The sequence below is a fragment of the Danio rerio genome, chromosome 13 (genome assembly GCF_052040795.2).
Source record: "Danio rerio strain M-AB ecotype USA chromosome 13, GRCz13ab, whole genome shotgun sequence".
NCBI classification, from domain to species: Eukaryota; Metazoa; Chordata; class Actinopteri; order Cypriniformes; family Danionidae; genus Danio; species Danio rerio.
In genome coordinates, this window is record NC_141033.1 from 51871453 (window position 1) to 51897500 (window position 26048).

A 26048-nucleotide genomic window follows, 5' to 3' on the forward strand; every position below is an offset into this window, starting at 1 on the left:
AATAAAAACCACCATGAACACCCTAACAACTGCATAGCAACAGAATAAAAACCACCATGAACACCCTAACAACTGCATAGCAACATGATAAAAACCACCATGAACATCTTAACAACTACAACATTATAAATAACTGAACACCCTAACAACTGCATAGCAACAGAATAAAAACCTCCATGAACACCCTAATAACTGCATAGCAACGTGATAAAAACCACCATGAACATCCTAACAACTACAACATCATGAATAACTGAACACCCTAACAACTGCATAGCAACATGATAAAAACCACCATGAACACCCTAACAACTACAACATGATAAAAACAACCATGAACACCCTAACAACTACAACATGATAAAAACAACCATGAACACCCTAACAACTACAACATGGTCAATGGCATAGCAACAGGATAAAAACCACCATGAACACCCCAACATCTACAACATTATAAAAACCACCATGAACACCCTAACAACAACAACATGGTAAATAACTGAACACCCTAACAATGGCATAGCAACATGATTAAAACTACCATGAACACCCTAACAACTACAACATGGTAAATAACTGAACACCCTAACAATGGCATAGCAACATGATAAAAACTACCATGAACACCCAAACAACTGCATAGCAACATGATAAAAACCACCATGAACACCCTAACAAATGCATAGCAACATGATAAAAAACAACATGAACACCCTAACAACTGCATAGCAACATGATAAAAACCAACATGAACACCCTAACAACTGGATAGCAACATGACAAAACCCTGAACACCCTAACAACTGCATAGCAACATGATAAAAACCACCATGAACACGCTAACAACTGCATAGCAACATAATAAAAACCACCATGAACACCCTAACAACTGCATAGCAACAGAATAAAAACCACCATGAACACCCTAACAACTGCATAGCAACATGATAAAAACCACCATGAACATCTTAACAACTACAACATTATAAATAACTGAACACCCTAACAACTGCATAGCAACAGAATAAAAACCTCCATGAACACCCTAATAACTGCATAGCAACGTGATAAAAACCACCATGAACATCCTAACAACTACAACATCATGAATAACTGAACACCCTAACAACTGCATAGCAACATGATAAAAACCACCATGAAAACCCTAACAACTACAACATGATAAAAACAACCATGAACACCCTAACAACTACAACATGATAAAAACAACCATGAACACCCTAACAACTACAACATGGTCAATGGCATAGCAACAGGATAAAAACCACCATGAACACCCCAACAACTACAACATTATAAAAACCACCATGAACACCCTAACAACAACAACATGGTAAATAACTGAACACCCTAACAATGGCATAGCAACATGATTAAAACTACCATGAACACCCTAACAACTACAACATGGTAAATAACTGAACACCCTAACAATGGCATAGCAACATGATAAAAACTACCATGAACACCCAAACAACTGCATAGCAACATGATAAAAACCACCATGAACACCCTAACAAATGCATAGCAACATGATAAAAAACAACATGAACACCCTAACAACTGCATAGCAACATGATAAAAACCAACATGAACACCCTAACAACTGGATAGCAACATGACAAAACCCTGAACACCCTAACAACTGCATAGCAACATAATAAAAACCACCATGAACACCCTAACAACTGCAAAGCAACATGATAAAAACCCTGCACACCCTAACAACTGCATAGCAACATGATAAAAACCACAATGGACACCAAAAAAACTGCATAGCAACATAATAAAAACCACCCTGAACACCCTAACAACTGCATGGCAACATGATAAAAACCCTGAACACCCCAACAACTGCATAGCAACATGATAAAAACCCTGAACACCCTAACAACTGCATAGCAACATGATAAAAACCCTGAACACCCCAACAACTGCATAGCAACATGATAAAAACCCTGAACACCCTAACAACTGCATAGCAACATGATAAAAACCCTGAACACCCTAACAACTGCATAGCAACATGATAAAAACCCTGAACACCCTAAAAACTGCATAGCGACATGATAAAAACCCTGAACACCCTAAAAACTGCATAGCAACATGATAAAAACCCTGAACAGCCTAAAAACTGCATAGCGACATGATAAAAACCCTGAACAGCCTAACAACATGATAAAAACATTGATATAAAAATAAAACACATACCAACTGTGGAGAAATGGGCATAAAAACACCAAAAACGCCCTAGAAACTGCATAGCAACATGATAAAGGCCACCACAAACAACATAGCAACATGCCCAAACATCCCCAGCAACACTTATCAACTCACATATAACTAACCAAAACACAACTGCAACTGGTTCTCAAGATCAAATGTAAAAGCACTACTGTTACACTACACCAGCACACAACTAAGCAGTTATATGATATGCAAGCTTTCCTACTCCTAATCTACACATTCAAAACAAAAGAATCTCCGTTTTTAGCACCAAAACCTACACATGTATGGGGTGCAGTGTGGAAGAAGGTTAATTGGGATGCTTTACCAGTTTCCAAATTGCAATTCCTCCTTCAGAGGACGCAGCAGTGGTTTAGCAGTGGTGTCAGAGTGACCTCTTCTGGCCTGGAGTTTAAGAAAATGACACTCGAAGATGCCCTACTGGGGAAAAGATCTGGCACAAGAACCATACATATCAACAGACATGCTGCTCAATTATTCACACAGTATCCACAAGGGAGCTGTAGACTGTTCACTATCGATCGCTCAGGAATAACAATGGCATCAATAGAGGACAAAGTGTGTTTGACCCCAACATTTGAAAATTATGCATAAGGAAATGTGGGGAATTTAAAGGGACAGTTCACCCAAACATTTTTGCCTCACCCTCTAGTTAATCCAAACCCTATGAGTTTCCTAGCACCTGCATAACAGCATGAAAAACCACCTAGCAACTGCATAGCAACATGATAAAAGCCACATTGAACACCCTAGCAACTGTATTGCAACATGAAAAACACCTTGCAATCATAAAGCAACATAACAAAAACACACTGAACACCCTAGCAACTGCATAGCAACATGATAAACACCCTAATGAACACCCTTGCAACTGCATAGCAACATGACAAAAACTCATTGATCACCCTAGCAACTGGATTGCAACATGAAAAATCACCTAGTAACTGCCTAGCAACATGAAAGCCACATTGAACACCCTAGCAACTGGATTGCAACATAAAAAACCACCTAGCAACTGCATTGCAACATGGTAAAAAACGCATTGAATACCCTAGCAACTGCCTAGCAACATGAAAAACGACATGAAACATTCTAGCAACTCCACAGCAACATGAAAAACCACTTTGAACACCCTAGCAACAGGATAGCAACATGATAAAAACCATATTGAACACCCTAGCAGCAGGATAGCAACATGATAAAAGCCATATTGAACACCCTAGCAACTGCATAGCAACATGATAAACACCCTAATGAACACCCTTGCAACTGCATAGCAACATGATAAAAGCCACATTGAACACCCTAGCAACTGTATTGCAACATGAAAAACACCTTGCAATCATAAAGCAACATTACAAAAACACACTGAACACCCTAGCAACTGCATAGCAACATGATAAACACCCTAATGAACACCCTTGCAACTGCATAGCAACATGACAAAAAATCATTGATCACCCTAGCAACTGGATTGCAACATGAAAAATCACCTAGCAACTGCATAGCAACATGGTAAAAAACGCATTGAATACCCTAGCAACTGCCTAGCAACATGAAAAACAACATGAAACATTCTAGCAACTCCACAGCAACATGAAAAACCACTTTGAGCACCCTAGCAACAGGATAGCAACATGATAAAAACCATATTGAACACCCTAGCAACTGCATAGCAACATGACAAAAAACACACTGAACACCCTAGCAACAGCATAGCAACATAATAAAAACCATATTGAACACCCTAGCAGCAGGATAGCAACATGATAAAAGCCATATTGAACACCCTAGCAACTGCATAGCAACATGACAAAAAACACACTGAACACCCTAGCAACAGCATAGCAACATAATAAAAACCATATTGAACACCCTAGCAACAGGATAGCAACATGATAAAAACCATATTGAACACCCTAGCAACTGCATAACAACATGATAAAAACAACACTGAACACCCTAGCAACAGCATAGCACATGATAAAAACCATATTGAACACCCTAGCAACAGGATAGCAACATGATAAAAACCATATTGAACACCCTAGCAACTGCATAACAACATGATAAAAACAACACTGAACACCCTAGCAACAGCATAGCACATGATAAAAACCATATTGAACACCCTAGCAACAGCATAGCACATGATAAAAACCACATTGAACACCCTAGCAACTGCATAGCAACATGATAAAAATCATATTGAACACCCTAGCAACCGCATTGCAACATAAAAAACAACTTGCTATTGGATAGTAACATGGTAAAAAACATGCTCTACACATTAACAACTGCCCAGCAGCAACCACTGGCAAACATTTAGCAACATGCATAAAACCAGCCTTAAGCAGGTCGCACACCAGAAGCGCTGCCGAGCCATGCATTTTAGAATTCTAAACATAAGTTTCTATCAGGATACACACACCGGCGCCGCAAGTCGGCGGCTGTCGGCGGCGCCCGGCGATGGCTCAGGACGCAGTTCATTTTTCAGCCGCGCCACAGAGCGCCATCTGATTAGTTTCATGTTAAATATCATTCGAATGTGCGCGTCTGGTGTGCGATACTTTAAACTGTCATGTACGCGTGGTGTCGCGGCGCCGAGCGGCGCTTCTGGTGTGCGACCTGCTTTACAGTTACATAGTAAATTTAACTGATCAACGGATATTCATTCATTCATTCATTTTCTTTTCGGCTTAGTCCCCTTTTTTTTTAGTGGTCACCACAGCGGAAGGAACCGCCAATTTATCCAGCATATGTTTTACGTCTTTCCAGCTGCAACCCATCACTAGGAAACATCCATACACACTCACACTCAATTTAGCCTACCCAATTCACCTGTAACGCATGTCTTAGGACACCAGAACACCCAGAGGAAACCCACGCCAACACAGGGAGAACATACAAACTCCACACAGAAACTTCAACTGACCCAGCCGAGGTCTGAACCAGCAACTTATTTACTGTAAGGCGAATGTGCTACCCACTGTGCCACCGTGCAGCCAAATCAACGGATAATATAAACTTAAAATGTACTTCAGGTTTTTTTTTAAATGACATAACACATGATCCTAAAGGAAAACTACAATATTAACAGCATGATTGTGAACTAAACTAAATATAATAGCATTTATTGTGATGCCTCATAATTAAAAAATAAATATAAAAATAATGCTGCAATCTGGTTCTAATGAGAAAAATGAATGATCATTTTTTTGTTGTTAGAAAAAAAACTTCAAAGGTGCTGTAAGTTTGACCCCCAGTGGTGGAACTAGGAATTGCATTCCTGGATCGAAGCAAACGCAGGCACGGGTTGCCAGATTGACGATACCAGCAGCAAGGTGCCTGACTGTTGAGCCTAAAGGCTGATTTAATTCGTGTTCTAAATCAAAGCAACGGCACGCGGTAGAAGTAATATTTTCCATATTAAAAGGAGTTTTTGTCCTAACCAACACCTTTAATTGATGTATTAGAAATGGCTTCTATTTCTCACAGCTGAACAACACAACTGACAATGATCAGCTCAGGTGCACCTCATGTGCTTTATTCAGTGTTAAATGCTAATAATGTGAGTTTGAATGCCAGGAGAACGAGAGTACTATTCTGTGCTTCTGTATGCCTGTATTTACATTTCTGCTGGTGCAAACACCCAAATCACTGTAAATCTGGTCACATAGCATGTTGTTAGGACACGGGGTTACAATGTAGCCTGCTGAACTTATGTTTACAGTCGTCATTTTTATATTATTTGCAAATTAATAACCTCCTCATGTGGTACTCTGAATCTGTATCTCATTTCAGAGGCTGCTACTGTCCACTAGAGGTTACATTTTGGTCACGGATGCATGCTTTGAGAGCCTTGCTGACTGAATAAATGAAATACGCTGTTTTCCACCATCTGGCAACCCGAAGCGCTGATATATTAGTGGCTAAACTGGCATTGGGCGGGTTAAATTAATAACCTCCTCATGTGGTACTCTGAATCTGTATCTCATTTCAGAGTCTGCTACTGTCCACTGGAGGTCACATTTTGGTCACGGATGCATGCTTTGAAAGCCTTCCTGACTGAATAAATGAAATAAGCTGTTTTACACCATCTGGCAACCCGAAGCGCTGAAATATTAGTGGCTAAACTGGCATTGGGCGGGTTAAATTAATAACCTCCTCAAGCGGTACTCTGAATCTGTATCTCATTTCAGAGGCTGCTACTGTTCACTGGAGGTTACATTTTGGTCACGGATGCATGCTTTGAGAGCCTTGCTGACTGAATAAATGAAATACGCTGTTTTACACCATCTGGCAACCCGAAGCGCTGAAATATTAGTGGCTAAACTGGCATTGGGCGGGTTAAATTAATAACCTCCTCAAGTGGTACTCTGAATCTGTATCTTATTTCAGAGGCTGCTACTGTCCACTAGAGGTTACATTTTGGTCACGGATGCATGCTTTGAGAGCCTTCCTGACTGAATAAATGAAATATGCTGTTTTACACCATCTGGCAACCCGAAGCGCTGAAATATTAGTGGCTAAACTGGCATTGGGCGGGTTAAACTAATAACCTCCTCATGTGGTACTCTGAATCTGTATCTCATTTCAGAGGCTGCTACTGTCCATTGGAGGTTACATTTTGGTCACAGATGCATGCTTTGAAAGCCTTGCTGACTGAATAAATGAAATAAGCTGTTTTACACCATCTGGCAACCCGAAGCGCTGATATATTAGTGGCTAAACTGGCATTGGGCGGGTTAAATTAATAACCTCCTCATGTGGTACTCTGAATCTGTATCTCATTTCAGAGGCTGCTACTGTCCACTGGAGGTCTCATTTTGGTCACGGATGCATGCTTTGAGAGCCTTGCTGACTGAATAAATGAAATACGCTGTTTTACACCATCTGGCAACCCAAAGCGCTGATATATTAGTGGCTAAACTGGCATTGGGCGGGTTAAATGACCAAAACAAAGACAGCCATTCTGGCACGTAAGTCACATTTTCAAAGCAGAACATCTGACTTCAGCATTGTTTTACAGATAAACAAGAACGTTCACTGAGCATGTTTCTCAAATATCTGCACACATATTATGGTATTTGTATGCTTTAGAAGAGTCAAAAACTTACATACAGCACCTTTAAATGTCATTTTAATTTTTAGTAATGCAAAAATGATCAAAGTAGCAATAAGATCTACCTTTCAGAAGCATTTCATCCAATTATATTTGGATTTTCTTCGCATTTTTGACAGATTTTGTGAGGTTCAAACACAACTGTATTTTTCATTTCAAGCAAGATCGAACATATTTCACATATAAATGCAGACAGTGTCAAAAACAGCATTTTAAAGAGATGCAAAAACGCTTGACGGATTCTGTTGACACCTTGACCCGCACAATTTTTGACCCGTTCCCTTGATAAATGATGTCAAAGTGTGACCAGGCAAACATAAAATCAGAGTCTGACAGCAATCAACAGAGGAATCCTGCAGTCCGAGTGTTTACAGGCAGCAGAGCAACCTTTAGAGCGGCAGCAGATGATTGGATTTTCCTCTCTGAGACGCAGACTCTGTGTCAATCACATTAGCAGAGGTCAGTGTGTAAATCAGCGGAGAATTAGACGCTCGGTGAGCATGCAATACATTACAGTCAGGTGAGAGTCTTCATTTGGGGGTTTACGCTCATTCTGATCAAAGTGGCTGGCTTATATAAGCTGTGGATGTATAGGAGACAATAAAATTAATCAAAGGTTAATCTTTGCCAGAGCATCAGCAGAAACAAAGAATTCATTCATTTATTCATTTTCTTTTCAGCTTAGTCCTTTTATCAATCTGAGGTCGCCACAGCGGAATGAACCGACAACTTATCTGGCATATGTTTTACGCAGCGGGTGCCCTTCCATTTTCAACCCATCACTGGGAAACACCCACACACACCCATTCATACTCATACACTATAGACAATTTACCGCAAGTGTTTGGACAGCGGGGGAATCAGAGCACCTGGAGGAAACCCATGCCAACATGAGGAGAACATGCAAACTCCACACAGAAATGCCTACTGACTCAGCCAAGGCTCGAACCAGCAATCTTCCTGCTGAGAGGCGACTACACACTGCACCACTGTGTTGCCTACAAACGATTCAAATTTAGATTATTTTCATCCAGATCCTGTGATGCTACTTTGCAATTTAGTTGTATTTTATTTTATTTTTTATTATTATTAGTTTAGTTTTGGTACACTTAAAATAGGACATTTGCTGTTTGTTCAAGCTACTTATTTAAAATGAGTAGTGATGGGAAGTTTGGATCATTTTACTGACTCGGATCTTTGAGTGTCGTTCATCGAGATGAATGAATCTTTTTTCAAGTCATTTCGTTCATTTGGTTCAATTTGCCAAAATATTATTAAAATGTTACAAATTGCTTCCAAACACATCTACAACTAGCCCAAAAGGTTGATCAGACGACAAATAAGTCATCAATAGAATACTAACAGAAGGAGAAAATAATAATCCAATGTTGACCTGCTCTTTTGTCTATGAAGGTATTGTCGTCTCTTTGCTCAGCTCACCTCTTCATGTCTTCAAATATCAGTGGTTCGTTCACGTTACACTGACAGTCACATATAATCTTAACCAATGCACACAGTCTGAGTCGATAGGAGCCATGATAATTAGTTCACCTTTCAATTCAACTCTTTTTCCAGCTCTAAACGCATATGATTGGCCCGTGAGGAACGAATGACTCAAACCCGATAGAGGACTCGAGAGATAAACGGTTCAATTCTTTTTTCGGCTCTAAACGCATGTGATTGGCTTCTGCATTTTCGCCATAAATGACTCAAAAGACTTGAAGTGAACGATACCACCTGCACAAATGTGCGCACGCGCGGATGAACGAATCACTCCCTGAGAGGACTCGTGGCTCCCGAATCATATTAAAGATTCGTTCAAAATGAATGAATCGTTCATGAACGACCCATTAGTAAAGATAAGCAGAAACAACACAATTTTTGGGACAACTTATTTGTTTTACTGTATGTTCAGGCTACTTAAACTTGTAAATACTAATAAGGAGTAGATCATTTGTGAATCGCAAGGTCTCGGAACAGATCGGGGTAATGTATCTGGCATGCTACCCGAGGATCTATAGGTGTCTGGGGGGGGGTTAACGGATGTAAGTTAAGAGATGGAGATTGGTTGTCGCGGACGAAAGTGAAGAGGATTGGGGAGTAACGGAAGAAGTGAACAGCGGATGGGGAAGAAGTGGGATCGGTAAAATGAGGTGCTGGATCAGATTTCAGAGGTGTGTGCCGGCGTGTTCCGGCACAAGTTAAGCCCTGCTATTAAGGGCACCTATGATGAAAATCATCTTTTGTAAGCTGTTTGGACAACTGTGTGTAGGCTTAGTGTGTCCACAGTCATACTGAAGTGATAAAAACACAATTAATCTCTTATTTTTTAGACATCTTGATGTTAAAATAGGATACAAATACCTCTCATTTTGAGGCCGACCACAGTGTGATGTAGGAGTGCTGTTTCCTCGCCCACCTAATTGATTGACAGCTGCGTGTTAACATGTCTCTGTAGTAACACATATAATCATGTCAACAAGGCAAGTCAAGTTTATTTATATAGCACATTTCCTACACAGTGGCAATTCAAAGTGCTTTACATAAACAGGAATAAGAGATAATAAGAAAATAAAAACAAATAATAAAAGACAAAGACAGGACAGGACGTGTGCAAAGCAACTGGCAAAATAAGGGTGCTTTCACACCTACACTTTTGTTTCAGAACGTATCTCGTTTGCCCAGTTAGCGCGGTTCGTTTGGTATATGTGAACAGGGCAATCGCGCTCTGTTCCGCACCAAAGTAATCGCTCCGAGATCGCCTGAGTGAGGTGGTCTCGGCTCGATTGAAATGAACCCTGGAGTGGTTCGATTGCAGTGAGAAAGCGATCCGATCCGAGGCCGGTTATATCACAGTGTTTTATGGATATGTAATAGGCTTACGGCTATATGAAGAGAGAATTATGAGTAGGGCGGGAAGTTTCGCGAGTCTCCGGATGCCCGCAAACGAGTGATGATCTCTCGGTAATCTCGCGTCTCCCTCCCAGTCCTCAAATAGGCATCGTCACGCACCCTTCTCACCCCTCCCCACCACATCTCTCCTCAGACACGTCACGCGCGCACCCTGTCAATCACCACCAAACCACCACCTCTCCTGACAGCTGAGCGGGACGCTGCAAAATAAACCCTGACACTCTGACCAATGTAAGGAGAGTTTACTCGCACGCTCCAAGAGCAAAGAGCAACAATGTAACAATTGTAATCTCTGTTTCGGAACAACTGAATCGATTCACAGGTGTGAAAGCACCCTCAGTCTGTTGAGCTCTCTGTGATCATCAGTCATCATCAAACGTGTCAAGAATGAGTTTTACAAGTTTAAAATGTTTTTTTTTTTATGTGCATGTTTAGAATGATTTACATCGATTTTACTGCCTTTATTACTTTATCAGTACTATAGTACTTTAAAACTTTTGGATTTTCTATAAATGAATGAAATACGGTAGTTTACTGTACAGGTGAAGCAGTGGCGCAGTAGGTAGTGCTGTCGCTTCACAGCAAGAAGGTCGCTGGTTTGATCCTCGGCTCAGTTGGCATTTCTGTGTGGAGTTTGCTTGTTCTCCCTGCATTCGCGTTGGTTTCCTCCGGGTGCTCCGGTTTCCCCGACAGTCCCCAAGACATGCGGTACAGTTGAATTGGGTAGGCTAAATTGTCCGTACTGTATGAGTGTGAGTGTGTGGATGGATGTTTCCCAGAGATGGGTTGCCGCCGGAAGGGCATCCGCTGCATAAAAACTTGCTGGATAAGTTGGCAGTTCATTCTGACCCCGGACTAATAAAGGGACTTAAGGCTGATTTATACTTCTGCGTCAAACGCCGGTGTATGCTACGGGGCTGACGCATAGCCCTTCGCCGTGGCCATCGGCGTCGCTGACGTGCACCTCTCGAAAAATGTAACTACACGTCGCAATGACGCGTAGCGCAAGCTCTGTGATAGGTCGGCTTGGTAGCGCTGACGAGTCTGGGTGGGACCGAGAGCCGCGTGAATGGTGCGAGCCTGATGGAGCGATTGTTTACAAGTGTGGAGTCCCGTGAAGGAGCTCCGGATGGAAAGTTTTGTTTTGTGTTTACCTCATAGTTAAAGTTGTTGCACGTCCGCCGGTTCCTGCTTCAAAATGAGCGAGTTTGAGACACTTGTACATCCCGGAAGTGTTCAGGAAAAGCAAAATAGCACCAAAGAAACTCGACACAGAGGAACATTTACACTTCACTGCCAACTAGCATTTCGGAAGTGTTAATGCAGACCAACAGAGACAGCGCGCAGAAGTATAAATGCACAGCCACGCGCGTTGCATGCGCCGTGAGTTACACCGGTCACTTGATGCAGAAGTATAAACCAGGCTTAAGCCGACAAGAAAATGAATGAATGAATGAGTTTACAGTATAATTTAGAAACTTTTAATGGTTTCTTCTGTGTTTTTAACAGTAAAATTCAGGCAACCACAGCTGTCATTTCTTTACCATAAAAGTAATGCATTGTTTTACAGGGAAACATATCAGTCTGACAGCTCCAGCTATAGTCTTCTGACTCCAGGACAACAACAGTATATTTACAGCTGCAGTTTCCAGAAGCTGTCAATCATCCGACATGCTGTTTAGTCTTTTTCGGCTGATGAATAATTATCGATAAACCCTTGAGCTCAGGAGATTAGCATGAAGCCGCGGGCTGTGTTGTACCTCAGGCTTTGTGTGGTGCTGATAGAGTCCAATTATCTGCTTTTATTTCTGTTGTCGCACTATTATCAACTGTGCAGAGCCCGAGGATACGGTGTCTCCAGAAGCCCAAAATACTCCACTGACACTGGAGATTTAAAGCCACCCGTCAGAGCTGTCGCTGCCCATCTGGTGCCGCTTTCAGCTGCGAAACCCAGAGCTTCAACACCTGAACCTGACACACACACACACACACAGTTTGCTTTGTTCTGTAGCCAACAGAAAATAAATTATATTTTTTACGGGGACAAATAATATTGATTATTTACATATATCAATATTTAACAGTAGTTATTTAATAAATGATTACAAATTAATATTGCTGTGAACTATACAATGATATCCTATAATGTTAAAGATGAAGAGACATTGATTAGCTTTTGTTGAGCGAAGCGTGTCTCCATCTGTAATGTATTCAGGCTGAATAATGTTACAGTCGTTTCTAATGTGCTTGAAGAGGAAACCTGGAAATGAGCTCTTCTGTCTGATTCCTCAGAGACTCCTCTCATTATCCCTCTATCGCTCTTTCTCTTTTTCTCCTCCAGCTATTTCATATGACAGTGGTGTTTTTAGTGCAGCCTGAGGCTCGCAGACACAGTGGAGAGGTGACCACACCAAACTGGAGCACCATCTGTTTTTATTATGCTTCTGCCTTGATATAGCTGAAATAAATTCACTGCTTTAATAGGATGTTCCAGCCTGCATTTAGTTTTTTTTTTTGATCCACTTTCACTGAGAAACACATCATGTTGCATGCATAAAATGGGCTGAAAAATAAAATAATGCTGAATTTAAAAGGGTAACAGCATTATTTCTGCACCATTAGCACAGTAAATGAAACTGCAGAATAATCTTATCCAGTATTTTCTGTGCTTCGACTGAACTTACATACGTTTAAGGAACAATTGCAGATGTGCCATTGAATTATTAGAAAACATTGCACAATTGAGAAGTGATGTGTTATACATTATGTGCATTATTTTCATTCATTCATTCACATTCTTTTCGGCTTAGTCCCTTTATTAATCTGGGATCGCCACAGTGGAATGAACCACCAACTTATCCAGCATATGTTTTATGCAGCGGATGCACTTCCAACCGTAACCCATTACTGGGGAACATCCATACACATTCAGTCACACACATACGCATATGGCCAATTCAGCTTACCCAAGTCACCTGTACCGCATGTCATTGGACTTTCGGGGAAATCGGAGCACCGGGATGAAACCCACGCAAACACGGGGAGAACATGCAAACTCCACACAGAAACGCCAACTGACCCAGCCGAAGCTCGAACCAGCAACCTTCTTTAGGGTGGGACTAAATTTGGCTGTTAAAAGGACATCACTGTATAGATGACAGACACACATCAAGGTTTTGACATCAAATGGATTAGATGTTTTGATATGTTTTTGATGTTGTTTTGACATCAAGGTACCTGCTGCAAAGTCTCCAAACAGCATGTAAATATATATAAAATAAAATAAAAAACTACCTACAATTTATTGACTGCAATCTGGGTCATAATTTACTGCACTTTGAGTTAGTCAAAATTTTAATTAAGGATAATCTACATACAAATTCAAGTTGGCATGAAACAGAAGTTTTTTTTTCAATTTTTTCCACAATCCACATCCACTTGAAACAAAATAAAAATAAAAAAATTTGAAAGAGGAAACTGGAAACTGACTAGATAGTTGAAAATGGGCATTGCTAACAAAATGAAGAAAAATTCATGAATGAATCCTTAATAGCCCTGCTTGATAGCCCCGCCCTAAAGGACTCATAGCCCTGCCTTAAATGACTGATAGCCCTGCCCTAAATTACTAATAATCCCACCCTAAAAGACTGATGGCCTGGTCCGAAATGACTGATAGTCCTGCCCTAATGACTGATAGCCCCCCCCTAAATTACTGATATGCCCACCCTAAAAGACTGAGAGCCCGCCCTAAATAATTGATAGTTCCGCCCTAAAAGACTGATAGTCCCACCCTAAATAACTGATAGTTCCGCCCTAAAAGACTGATAGTCCCACCCTAAATAACTGATAGTCCAACTCTAAATTACAGATAGCCCCTCCCTAAATTAATGATAGGCCCGCCCTAAAGGACTGATAGCCCCATCTGAAATGACTGATAGTACTGCCCTAATGACTGATAGCCCCACCCTAAATTAATAATAGTCCCACCCTAAAGGACTGAAAGCCCTGCCCTAAATGACTGATAATCCCACCCTAAAGAACTGATAGTCCCACCCTAAAGACTGATAGCCCTGGCATAAAAGACTGATAGTACCTGCCTAAATTACGGATAGCCCTGTCCTAAAGGACTAAGAACCTCACCCTAAAGGACTGATAGTCCCGCCCTAAAGGACTGATAGTACCAACCTAAAAGACTGATAGTCCCACCGTAAAAGACTGATAGCCCCTTCCTAAATTATGGATAGTAAGGACTAAGAGGCCTGTCCTAAAGGACTAACAACTCCGTACTAAATATCTGATAGTACCACCCTAAAGACCTGAGAGCCCTGCCCTAAATCACATATAGTTCGGCACTAAAAACTGACATCCCCGACCTAAAAGACTGATAGCCTCACCCTAAAGGACTGATAGTTACGCCCTAAATTATGGATAGTCCCGCCCTAAAGACTGATAGGCCTGGCCTAAGGAAATGTCCCACTGTAAATTATGAATAGTCCCATCCTAATGCCCCATTCACATGGGGCGCCAGCTTCAACGCTTCCCATTCACTTTGAATGGGCGACCTTAGGCTTTGCCGAACTGCATTGTGGATCTGTCGGCGCCGATTCAGTGGCGTTGCTCGCTGCAGAAATTGGGATATTTCAACTTTTCAACCGCCGACGAAAGCATCAGCCAATCAGATTGCTGTATGCAAATACACCAGCTCAGACAGTAGCTGATAGCTGACTAATTCTATTGGCTGATGCTACTATGACGATCGCATCAGCCTCAAATTCAGACACGCTCTCTGTCAAGCGTTGATGCTGAAGCCCCGTGTGAATGGGGCGTAAAGGAATTCCACGTGACCAGGAAGTAAAGAATGTCATTTCGAGAGGGAGGAAAAGATATGGCTTTGGATTCAAATTTATGAAATTATTGCAAATGAATGAAGTGCACAGACACATTATTAATAGCAAGAGCTACTATAAACATATAAAAATAAGAAGAGTGCATTTTGATTTCATGCAAACTTAACAGTCAAAAAAATTAATTTCTGCCATCATTTACACACCCTCTGAAAACAAATAAACGTATGTACTGTTGAAGTGAAAATTATTCGCCCTCCTGAAATTGTTTTTTCCAGAATTTTTCCAAAATTCAGGAATTTTTCACAGTATTTCCTATAATGTTTTTTCTTCTGGAGAAAGTCTTATTTGTTGTATTTCGTCTTGAATAAAAGCAGTTTTTAATTTTTAAAACCATTTTAAGGTCAATATTATAAACCTCCTTGTAACCACGTGGAGTGACACAAACAACCGAGGTAGGACCCAAATGCAGGTTTAATCAGTGGTCAGGCAAGCAAAGGTCAATACGAGTGCAAACAGGTGTGTGAGGACAATCCAGAATCGTAGTCAAAGTAACATGCGAGAGGTCGTAAGGCAGGCGGCAGACTAAAGCTGCGTCCCAAATGGCACACTATACACTATGCACTCATGCACTATGTACTTATGCACTTACACACTCAACAGGATAGTATATGTATGTAGTGTCGTCCCAAATGGCACACTAATAGTTTTTTACTAAGCGGAAATTCAAACTGTTTCCCTGATGACGTTTGACGGTTGCCAAATCAATAAACGACCGAATTATCAAATAATACCTGCCGGGAGTATTGCCGCATTCACCATCGGGAGGCGCTATAAATCCCTCTCGTAGGAGAATTTTGCTTTCACCATCCAAAATAAATAAAGTTATCCAACATGTGAGCCCGATAGCTCTGCCCCTTCCCCTACGTAAGCAAACCTGCAGTCGTTGAGTGCGTAAAGTGTCCATCTTTACACACTACATTTTAGTGTCTGAATGAGTGCATCATCTGAGTAATTAAAGTGCACTTATTATTTTTAGAGTTTTCAGTGTGAACACACTACTTACACTATTTATACTACAAAATGGCGTAAAATAGTGCATAAGTATGCGATTTGGGACGCAGCTTAAGACAGGGAGGCTAACAAGGCTAAGGAAACGCGTTGTAGTGCTACTTACAGTAAACAAGACTCAGGCCATGGGAGTGAGTGAGTGTGCTGCTTAAATGGTGTGTGCAATCAGTCTTTGACAATCCTCAGGAGGTGCGAGGAATTAGTCTAGATGAGGAAGCATGTGTGAGTGTGAACGGAGTGCATGAATGAATATGTAGTCCAGAAATGGCGGAATTGTAGTCCAAAAGTTATTGTGAGTGAGATCCAGCGATCTATGGAGTTATGATCGCTGGAGATTGTGACACTCCTACACAGCAAAATATGGGGACCCAAAACAACTCTATGGGTGTTAATTTCAACACTTTGAAAGTGTCTCATGGGGTCCACTCAAAACAGAGTTAAATCAACACTTTCAAAAGGGTTGGGACATTGACACCGAAGTAAGGGTTGATTTTAACTCTGGGCAGAGTTAAAAAATGTAACTATATTTAACACCGCCTGGTGTAATATATTGTTATTTTATTCAACTCTCTTGAGTGTAAATATGGTAAAAAGGTTAAATAGACTGTAAATTATAAAAGAAAAAACATTTTATTTGAAAACATTCACCACTTCAACAATTCATTCAGTTTTTAAAATGCAACAATGTCAAATATGCTTTAAATGTTTTATTAGTACAGACAGTATCAACAAAATATGTATGACCAGTGCTCAAAAAGGCTGTTTCAGTCCTTTGGTCCAAACTTGATGTTTCATCAGAGCCATTTGAAAGTTCAATGTAGCGTCACTCATAGTTTACTTCTGAACTCACAGTTTTCTTGTGAAATTACATTTTAAACAACTTGGCGTGCAAATCTTTCACTTCTGGTGTTTCCTTGGTCCTCCATATCAAACACGGCAGTTTAAATGAAGGTATAAATGCTGTAAACTTGTGTGAAAACAAACTGGAGCTAGGAAATCTCACCAAGCATGTCCTGTGAATGAAGTGCTTCCCAGCCACAGGATGACCTTTTATCCATGACGATGTAGCAGCTGCTGATCGCTCGTCTGGTGGTTCCTGATGCACGGATATAGGGTGATGCTCATCTAAGAACTCTTCAAGACTCTAGCATGACTAAGAAAAATGTTTGAAAACAAATTGCAATCAAATTCTATGATATATTTAAAAGAACATTTAAAGTAAATAAAACATTCAAGAAATCTAAACTCACTTTTTGAAAATCTTCATGATGATCCACAACTTGACTCTCCCAGCTGGTTGAGGTGACAGGATATGGAAAAGTAGAAAAAACACATACAGTACATCACTGTTGGATCTCCAAAAACAATTAGGTTAACCACTATGACTAGAACTGGAAAAACAGGCAGCTGTCTGTCCAGAATCCTGAATTTAACACAACACTTGGAGCAAAATTTAGAGGAGCTTAAAATCTTTTATATCATTTAGTGATGCTGACTTCCCCAAAATATTGGCCACAGTGTAAAAAATATTCATAAACTTCATAAACAACAGTTTTCTGTAAGCGTGTGCGTGCGTGCGTGTTTCTTTACCAGATTCAACTTGTTAGGCCCTTTCAGGTCCAGTATTGATGCCACCTTTACTGGAGTCTAGCAGATGTTTCAGGTCCAAATATAATCTAAAATATTAGGATAAGGAGAAGAGGAAAAGTGCAAAGTAAAGAGCAAAACATTATTTAAATAACAGTTCACCCACATTACAAAACTTATCACCTTCATGTCATTTGTTATTCTCTAATGCTCTAATACCCTCTTAGCTTATTGTGAAACAAATACAGAACTTTCTCAAACATACCTTCATTATTATCACCACATATGACCAAGAAGGTGTGCTTGGTCATTTCACCAACTCTGGAAATACACCATCCGTCTCTAATCAGCCACCGTCACAGGGTCTTGTGTTATTGTACAGAGAACTGTGGCTGTTAAAAAAAAACAAAAAATTAGTATCTAACACATATGCATAACCTTCAGATAAAAAGGAGAGATGAACATCACAAAGTATGCCTCACACTTTTTCAGATATCTTTTGATCCAGATGTTGATTATTGATAATAAATCTACAAATCAAACCTGTATCATCATTAGGCTGCTCAAATATGAATCAGTTGATTAATTTTACAGACAGGTGGCTGTTTACAACGCACTAAATTGTCTTTAATAAAAAGGAAATGTTGTGTACAGTACATGCTAAGTTTAGCCTATAGTTTTAAGCACAATATCATGCGGGAGAAAAAGCTTGACTAAGATGTTCCTGACTACATAAATAGCCTAACTTACTAACGTCAGACATCCCGAGTTGGGAAAAGTAATTTTCGGGGGATACAGAGTTGATTTGCGGGAGGTAGCGGGAGAGATGATAACCTGAAGAGCAATGGGATGAGTTGCGCGCGACGTACCTGAAGAGCTGGGAGGGATGCGGTGGAGAGGGGTGTGCAAAGTGTTTAATGACCGGGCGGGAGACGCGCGATTTCCGGGAGATTATCATTCATTTGCGGGCATCTACTTGGGCATCTGGGAGTCTCTGTGCATTTGCGGGATAACGTTAACGTTAGTCCCGCAACTTCCGGGAGACTTCTGTAACCTTAAATGTCTGAGAAAGTGCAAACGCGGTCATTTAAAGACATTAATGTTAACATTCCGACTTTAATGGTTGTCAACGCCTAATATAATTCAAGCGTACGTTATCGCGCGAGTCTATGAACTAACGGTATATGGACGGCCACGAATGAACCAGTTTAAAAGGCCCGCGGTGTTTAAAATAATCTAATTAACGTACACGAATAACAAACAATCATATGTTTTAGTCAGGAAGCCTTTTACAAGTAAGCATATGTTCATTTACTCACCAGATATGTTTTAGAAACTCTCCAGAGCGTATGGAAACCGTCCTGTGTTGCCGTTAGCATCCGGGCAGAGTAGGCTAGGCTGCTCCCGGGATTCCCTCGCTAGTTTGCTTCGAATTAAAGGAGAAGTGTCGATTTTATTTTACAGATGGGTAACAACGCACACAATGGCATTAAGCGTGACAGAAATGTGTTGAACATGTACATTTGATGTTTTTATGCACTATGTATGCGTGAGCATATATAAAAACATTCTTGAAAAGTAGTGAATAGTAATGCAGTTAAGCTAGATACACAAACGACCATGAATGAACCGCAGAAGATTAAAATTGTCACTCCATTCTAAAGTTATGGACTTAACAATATGTTTACAACTGTATTTCCTTAAAGAAAGTCAGTAAAATACCAACATTTAGGTAGTTTGACTCACCAGTTGCTGTTCTAAACCTCAGATGGAAAATGGCGTCTGGAAATTTCTTCAGTGACTGGGGCTGCATGAATTCCCGGATGTTGGAAATAACACCATCAAGTGTTGAAAAGATAACTCCTTGATTTCGCACTGAAAAAAATCAATTCTAACTCTTATTATATTCATTTATCAAAATCTAACTCTTTAACGTCAACACTTTACTCTGAAATGCTTCAACACCGAGAATTTAACTCAGATGAATTTGCTGTGTACAGCAATATTAGTTTTGGATTGTTTACAAAACAAACCATCGTTATGCAATGACTTGCCTAATTACCCTAATTTGCCTAATTACCTTAGTTAAGCCTTTAAATGTAACTTTAAGCTGAATACTAGCATCTTAAAGAATATCTAGTTAAATATTATTTACCTAGTTAATATTATTTACACCATGACAAAGATAAAATAAATCAGTTATTAGAGATGAGTTATTAAAACTATCATGTTTAAAAATGTGTTGAAGAAAATCTCCCTGTTAAACAGAAATTGGGGGGAAAATAAACAGGGGGGCTAATAATTCAGGAGGGCTAATAATTACAACTGTTATACATATATACACCTCTATATATTAATTCCTATACAGACATTTATAAATAATACATATTAAATGGATGCATTCTTGAGTATGAAAAAAGATAAATCTGCATGTTAAAGTAAAGCACTTTTATTGTTCTGATGTTTGAAAAGCCTCTTCACTCATGATCTCATCAAATGTATACGGTCGATGCATTATAAGCTGCTTTGGATAAAATCTTCTGCCAAATGCATAAAAATAAAGGCTAATCCTGTCATCTCTGCACAAGTTATCATTTTCAGAAAATGTGTTTTTCTGCTTTCTGGCCATATGGTCAAGCCAAACAGGGTCATACATGTCTGGAATATGACAGTGAGTTAAATGATGACAGATAAAATGTTATTTCATGCATGAATTATTCCTCAGACAACTGTTATTATTTATTATATATTTCTATTTTTTTGTGCAGTACTGAACAAGTAAAAATAGTTTGTTTGTTTGCATTGATCTATAGTGCTCTGTCTGTGATTAAAATACTGTATATACTCACTGGCCACTTTATTAGGTACACTTTACTAGTATAGGGTTGGACCCATTTTGCCTTCAGAACTGCTATACACCTTTGTAGCATAGATTCAACAAGACACTGGAAGTATTCCTCAGAGATTTTGCTCCATATTAACATGATAGAATCACGCAGTCGCTGCAGATTTGTTGGCTGCACATCCATGATGTGAATCTGTCGTTTTACCACATTCCAAAGGTGCTCTATTGGGTTGAGATATGGTGACTGTGGAGGCCATTTGAGTACAGTGAACTCATTATGTCATGTTCAAGAAACCAGTCTGAGATGATTTGCACTTTATGACATGGTGTGTAATTCTGCTGAAAGTAGCCATCAGAAGATGGAGACACTGTGCTCATAAAGGGATGGACATGGTCAGCAACAATACTCAGGTAGGCTATGGTGTTGAAGCGATGCTCAATTGGTACTAATGGACCCAAAGTGGCCCAAGAAAATATCCCCCACACCATTACAACACCACCACCAGCCAAAACCATCGATAGGCAGGATGAATCCATGCTTTCATGTTGTTGACCCCAAATTCTGACCCGACCATCTGAATGTGTCAGCAGAAATGGAGACTCATCAGAGCAGGCAACGTTTCTCCAATCTTCTATTGTCCAGTTTTGGTGAGTCTGTGTGAATTGTAGCCTCAGTTTCCTGTTCTTAGCTGACAGGAGCGGCACCCGGTGTGCTCTTCTGCTGCTGTAGCCTATCCGCCTCAAGGTTGGACGTGTTGTGTGTTCAGAGATGCTCTTCTGCAGAGCTCAGTTGTATCGAGTGCTTATTTGAGTTACTGTTGCCTTTCTATCAGCTGGAACCAGTCTGGCCATTCTCCTCTGACCTCTGGCATCATCAAGGCATTTGAACCCAAAGAACTGCCGCACACTGGATATTATCTTTTTTTTTCAGACCATTCTCTGATGGTTGTGCGTGAAAATCTCTGTAGATCAGCAGTTTCTGAAATACTCAGACCAACCCGTCTGGCACCAACAAACATGCCACGTTCAAAGTCACGTAAGCCCTCTTTCTTCCCCATTCTGATGCTCACTTCGAACTGCAGCAGACCGTCTTGACCATGTTGGTCAAGAGTTGCTGCTATGTGACTGCCTGATTAGAAATTTGCATTAAAGAGCAGTTGAACAGGTATACCTAATAAAGTGGCCGGTGAGTGTATATGTTTGTGTGTGTATGTGTGTGCACACTATAAAATAACTCTGAATACATCACATTCTTATACATACACATCAATCTGGCACTGAATAAAATCTCTAAAAGCTGTCAAAGCGAGCCGGTGAAACAGACTCTTTCATTCCTCTGGAAGGTATTAACATACAAGGAAGAAATACTTAGGGTTTATTAAATTATTCATTTTTCGAAAGGTCTTTTTGAAGCAGGAAAGGTGCCATGTATAATTTACCTCATCAAACTCTCATTAGAAGATGCTTTTAATGTCTCTGAGAGTCTGGTCTTGGGTTTCAGCATGTCCGTAAGAGTTATATGATTGCTCCTGCGCTCATTTGATGAAATCAGATGTTGAGTTTTAAAATATACTTCAGGGAAGATGAACGCATCGCTTTCTTCTCTCTCTGTGAATCTCACGTCTCTCTTTAAAGGGATAGTTCACTTTAAAAATGGAAATTTGATCACGCTTAAATGGTTCCAGATTTTTACTGACTTTTTTTTCTGTTCATCACCAAAGGATATATTTTGAAGAAGGTTGGAAACTAGCAGCCATTGTCTTCCATAGCAGGAAAAGAAAATACTATCCAAGTCAATGATCTGTTTTCCACATTCTTTAAACTATATTGTATACTTTAGTGTTCAACAGAAGAAAGAAACTCAGATTTGAAACAAGTATTCAGTTTAAACTGCAATTTAAAGACTTAACTAGGTTCAGATTAAATAGGCAGGCCATTTCACAACAGTAGTTTGTCCTGTAGCCAAATGAAAATTAATAACTTATTCATAAATAACTTAACTGAACTAATATTCATTCATTTTCCTTCAGCTTCGTCCCTTATTAATCAGGGGTTGCCACAGTGGAATGAACCGGCAACTATTCTAGCGTGTGTTTTATGCCCTTCTAGCTGCAACCCAGTACAGGGAAACAACCATACACACTCATACACTACAGCTAGTTTAGTTAATCCAAATTCCCTATGGCCCAGGGGTGTCAAACTCAATTCCTGGAGGGCCGAAGCCCTGCACAGTTTAGTTCCAACCCTGCTCCAACACACTTACCTGTAGGTTTCAAACAAGCCTGAAGGACTCAATTAGTTTGATCAGGTGTGTTTAATTAGGGTTGGAACTAAACTGTGCAGAGCTGCGGCCCTTTTGTAACTGAGTTTGACACCTGTGCTATAGCCCATGTGTTTGGACTGTCGGGGAAACTGGAGCCCCCGGATGAAACCCACGCCAACACAGGGAGAACATGCAAACTCCACGCAGAAATGCCAACTGGCCCAGCCGAGACTCGAACCAGCGACCTTCGTGCTGTGAGGCGACAGTGCTAACCACTGAAAAAAAATTGCCTTCAGATGTATGTCTATGTATTATCCATACAGCCAATCAGAATCAAGAATTTGAACAGAATAATGCTACGGGAATGACAGTAGAGTAACTGAGATGATCTTACAGTATGGAGCTGCTCAAGAATCACTGAGATGATTGTCTGCTGTTAAAACACTGAAGAGAAACACAGAAGCACAGAGTTTAAGCACTCGCAGAGGGAGTTCTGGAGCTCTCCAGCATCTGAAAGACCTTTCATCTGCTACAAACACTGACCAGAGGGATTTACCAGATCAATCACAGCAGCAGGAGAGCAATGCACACACACGCACGCACATATATGCACACACACACACACACGCACGCACACGCACGCACACGCACACACACGCACACGCACACACACACACACACACACACACACACACACACACACACACACACACAGCCACGTATCACATCCTGACCAAAGCAACCACACAAATCACCCTAACAACACATGATCAACTACACAAAACATTTCAACAACACCTCAGCACACACACAAAACACCCTAGCACTTATATAACTTTATACAGGTTATAGTAACCTGAAAAAACACTCTTGCAACACCTGATAAACAACACAAAGCATCTTAGCAACACCCGAGCAACCACAAAACACCCTGGCAACACTCGAACAACACAAAAAACCCCAGCAGCAATCTAACATTAGCACTCTTGCAACACCTAATAAACTACACAAAACACCCTAGCAACAACCGATCAACCACACAAGCACCTTAACGACACCCTAGCAACCACAAAATACCCTGCAGCACTCTAACAACACAAAACACCTTAGCAACACCCTAGCAACCACAAAACACTCTAGCAGCACTCTAACACAAACACTTTTGCAGCACCTAATAAACCACACAAAACACCCTAGCAACAACCGAGAAACCACACAAACACCTAAGCAACACCCTAGCAACCACAAAACACCCTAGCAGCAGTCTAACACAAACACTTGCTACATCTGATAAGCCACACAAAACACACTAGCAACAGCTGAGTAACCACATAGACACCTTAGCGACACCCTAGCAACCAAAAAACTCCCTAGCAACAACACAAACACCTTAGCAACATTCTAGCAACCACAAAACACCTTAGCAGCACTCCAACAACACAAACACTCTTGCAGCACCTAATAAACCACACAAAACACCCTAGCAACAACCGAGAAACCACACAAACACCTAAGCAACACCCTAGCAACCACAAAACACCCTAGCAGCAGTCTAACACAAACACTTGCTACATCTGATAAGCCACACAAAACACACTAGCAACAGCTGAGTAACCACATAGACACCTTAGCGACACCCTAGCAACCAAAAAACTCCCTAGCAACAACACAAACACCTTAGCAACATTCTAGCAACCACAAAACACCTTAGCAGCACTCCAACAACACAAACACTCTTGCAGCACCTAATAAACCACACAAAACACACTAGCAACAACCGAGCAACCACACAAACACCTTAGCAACACTCTAGCAACCACAAAACACCCTGCAACAACCGAGCAACCACACAAACACCTAAGGAACATCATAGCAAACACAACCCCCCCTAGCAGCACTCTAACACAAACACTCTTGCAGCACCTAATAAACCACACAAAACACTCTAGCAACACCCTAGCAACCACAAAACACTCTAGCAGCACTCTAACACAAACACTTTTGCAGCACCTAATAAACCACACAAAACACCCTAGTAACAACCGAGAAACCACACAAACACCTTAGCAACACCCTAGCAACCACAAAACACCCTAGCAGCAGTCTAACAACACTAAACACCCTAGCAGCAGTCTAACACAAACACTTGCTACATCTGATAAGCCACACAAAACACCCTAGCAACAGCAGAGTAACCACATAGACACCTTAGCGACACCCAAGCAACCAAAAAACTCCCTAGCAACAACACAAACACCTTAGCAACATTCTAGCAACCACAAAACACCTTAGCAGCACTCCAACAACACAAACACTCTTGCAGCACCTAATAAACCACACAAAACACACTAGCAACAACCGAACAACCACACAAACACCTTAGCAACACTCTAGCAACCACAAAACACCCTGCAACAACCGAGCAACCACACAAACACCTAAGGAACATCATAGCAAACACAACCCCCCCTAGCAGCACTCTAACACAAACACTCTTGCAGCACCTAATAAACCACACAAAACACCCTAACAACAACTGAGGAACCACACAAATACCATAGTGACACCCTAGCAACCACAAAACACCCTAGCAGCACTCTAACAGCACAAACACTCTTGCAGCACCTAATAAACCACACAAAACAACATTGCAACACTAAAAAAACCCACAAAACACCTTAGCAACTCCAAGCAAACACACAAACAGTCTTGCAGCACTGAATAAACAACACAAAACACCCTAGCAACAACCAAGCAACCACGCAGACACCTTAGCGACACCCTAGCGACCACAAAATACCATAGCAGCACTCTTAACAACACAAAGACCCAAGCAATAAGAAAGTAACCACACAAAACACCTTTGCAACACTTAAGAAACCCACAAAATATCCTAGCAACCACAAAACACTGCAGCAACACTCTAATAACCCAAAACACCATAATTAGGAAATTCCACAAACCCCTTAGCAACACCCAAGCAAACACACAAACACCTTAGAGACACCCTAGCAACCACAAAATACCCTGCAACAACCGTGCAACTGCACAAACACATTAGAGACACCCTAGCAACCACAAAATACCATGCAACACACGAGCAACCACACAAACACCTTAGAGACACCC

At 40.7% G+C, this 26048-nt stretch overlaps 2 long non-coding RNA genes across 2 annotated transcripts in view; one reads left to right on the forward strand and one right to left on the reverse strand.

The window, feature by feature from the left end:
* Window positions 1-26048, forward strand: part of LOC147841212 (uncharacterized) — a 1204737-nt gene that overhangs the window by 695507 nt on the left and 483182 nt on the right. The window lies entirely within an intron of this gene.
* Window positions 16836-19198, reverse strand: LOC141377076 (uncharacterized). Its single transcript, XR_015506475.1, has 5 exons — window positions 19131-19198; window positions 18077-18203; window positions 17815-17900; window positions 17475-17517; window positions 16836-17377 (listed from the first exon to the last, which is right to left on the reverse strand). It is a non-coding gene; the product is annotated as an uncharacterized LOC141377076 (long non-coding RNA).